Source organism: Bos javanicus, chromosome 9 (assembly GCF_032452875.1).
Source record: "Bos javanicus breed banteng chromosome 9, ARS-OSU_banteng_1.0, whole genome shotgun sequence".
Classification (NCBI taxonomy): domain Eukaryota; kingdom Metazoa; phylum Chordata; class Mammalia; order Artiodactyla; family Bovidae; genus Bos; species Bos javanicus.
The window spans coordinates 91,246,418-91,249,085 of record NC_083876.1 but is presented as its reverse complement, the minus strand read 5'-3'; the positions used below and the strand labels follow the sequence as shown (position 1 = coordinate 91,249,085).

General features: G+C 45.3%; 1 pseudogene; it reads right to left on the bottom strand.

Moving 5' to 3' along the window:
• Nucleotides 1-2,073: 2,073 nt before the first annotated feature.
• On the bottom strand, nucleotides 2,074-2,451 carry LOC133254461 (non-histone chromosomal protein HMG-17-like; annotated as a pseudogene).
• Between the last annotated feature and the right edge of the window lie 217 nt (nucleotides 2,452-2,668).

Below are 2,668 nucleotides of genomic sequence, written 5' to 3'. Positions count from 1 at the left end.
GGAAGAAGCACAAGCTAGAATCAAGATTGCCAGGAGAAATATCAATAACCTCAGATATGCAGATGACACCACCCTTATGGCAGAAAGTGAAGAGGAACTCAAAAGCCTCTTGATGAAAGGGAAAGAGGAGAGTGAAAAAGTTGGCTTAAAGCTCAACATTCAGAAAACGAAGATCATGGCATCTGGTCCCATCACTTCATGGGAAATAGATGGGGGAACAGTGGAAACAGTGTCAGATTTTATTTTTTTGGGCTCCAAGATCACTGCAGATGTTGACTGCAGCCATGAAATTAAAAGACGCTTACTCCTTGGAAGGAAAGTTATGACTAACCTAGATAGCATATTCAAAAGCAGAGAGATCACTTTGCCAACAAAGGTCCATCTAGTCAAGGCTATGGTTTTTCCAGTGGTCATGTATGGATGTGAGAGTTGGACTATATAGAAAGCTGAGTGCCGAAGAACTGATGCTTTTGAAGTGTGGTGTTGGAGAAGACTCTTGAGAGTCCCTTGGACTGCAAGGAGATCCAACCAGTCCATTCTAAAGGAGATCAGTCCTGGGTGTTCTTTGGAAGGAATGATGCTAAAGCTGAAACTCCAGTACTTTGGCCAGCTCATGCGAAGAGTTTACTCATTGGAAAATACTCTGATGCTGGGAGGGATTGGGGGCAAGAGGAGAAGGGAACGACAGAGAACGAGATGGCTGGATGGCATCACTGACTTGATGGACGTGAGTTTGAGTGAACTCTGGGAGTTGGTGATGGACAGGGAGGCCTGGCGTGCTGCGATTCATGGGGTCGCAAAGGGTCAAGCATGACTGAGCGACTGAACTGAACTGAACTGAGGTTGGTCATAGCTTTTCTTCCAAGGAGCAAGCGTGTTTTAATTTCATGACTGCAGTCACCATCTGCAGTGATTTTGGAGCCCCAAAGATAAAGTCTCTTATTGTTTCCATTGTTTACCCACCTATTTGCCATGAAGTGATGCGACTGGATGCCATGATCTTAGTTTTCTGAATGTTGAGTTTTAAGCCAACTTTTTCACTCTCCTCTTTCACTTTTCTATCTCCACTCTGAGTTAAAATCTATAAACAATGTACAGAATACTGAATCTCCTCTGTTTCTCCTCTTATCACTACTTCATATCTTATTTTGAAACTCAGTGTCAGCAAGTCAGTTTACACAATCACGATGAGTCGTCCAGATTTATAGAAGCCAGGAAACAGGGTGTCAGGTTCCTCATGCCAAACTGCCCTCCCTCTCATCTGCCGACTAATTGATACTGCAGCATTAGGAAAGAGAATTCTGATGATTTAAACAAAATTAAAAAAAATTTTTTTTGTCTGCTCTGGGCCTTTTTTTTTTTCCCAAGCCAAACTGTATCTAGCTCTATTAAAGATACTTTTCATAAACAATCATGGTATTTCAGGCGGGACATGGGCAATCGTTAACAGCATACAACTTTCAAACTCCCTTTTTCAATGGACCACCAAAATCAGAAAGCCACTATAAAACCCAGTGAAGTCTTTGTGCCATGCTCTGAACAGGGAAAGTGTAGAGTGAGGGCTGACAGTTCACATTTCGCATGTTGTTTAACAGCTTTTCACAAGCTGACCCTGCCTTTCAGGAAATGGGAATGAAAATGGGGGAGGTATCAATCCGAGGAGCCACAGTCTAAAAAAGGAACCCCTGCTCTTTCGAGGAATGCCATCTCAGTGCTGACACTGGAAAGTCCAAATTGCCTGACATACTGGCAACCAATTTTGGGGGGGGGTCAGGTTCCACAGGTCTCTGGGGTTAGGGGAGTCAAGTCTGCGCTGAAGTAGAGTGGAAGAAGAGGACATAACAGCTAACTCTAGCTTTTCCATACCACCAGGCGCATGTGCCAAGGTGGCTAATGTGTGCCAACATCAGGGAATCCCTCCTTCCTGGGAATCAAGAAGTCTCTCAAAGCTAGACGGGAAAGATGTTTCTCCCCCCATGTCAACCCAGCCTTGGAGATGCTCCGTTAGTGACATGTATCCTTCCCCCACCCCCACAACCCCCAAAACAACAATGAAGTGATCTTTGTGCTAACAACATAGCTTGAAAAAATTCTGCATTTTTATAAAACTTCATAAAAAATCGTATTTCCAGTTGTACAGTCACCGGAAGTACACAGTTAACAAAAATGCACACCCTTCACTTGGCATCTCCAGCACCTTCAGCTTTCTGTGCCTGGTCTGTTTTGTCAACTCCATCTTCTGCAGGGTTATTCTCATCCCTGCCAGCATCAGCTTTCCTCTTTTTCCCTTTGGGTCCCTTCTCTTCCTCCTTTGCAAGGGCCTTTGCAGGCTTGGGTTCTGGCTTTGGAGGAACAGGTTTAGCAAATAACCTTAGTAGATCTTCTCTGTGTTCGTCTTTCACCTTGGCTTTAATCTCCTGTAGCATTACTTTCAACCTTTCTCTTGGGCATGGTGATGACGGTGGCGGGAGGTAGATGCTGCACCCGGACATGCAGGGGCATGTGGGCACTGGTCGGTCCAGGGGTCCCTCTCATCTCTTCTTCTGTGCTGGCTCTTCACTGTGCCATGGAAGCTTCTCTGTTGTGGTGCATGGGTTTGTTGCCCCACGGCAAGTGGGATCTTAGTTCCCAGACCAGAGATCAAACCTGGGTTCCCCGCATGGGAAGG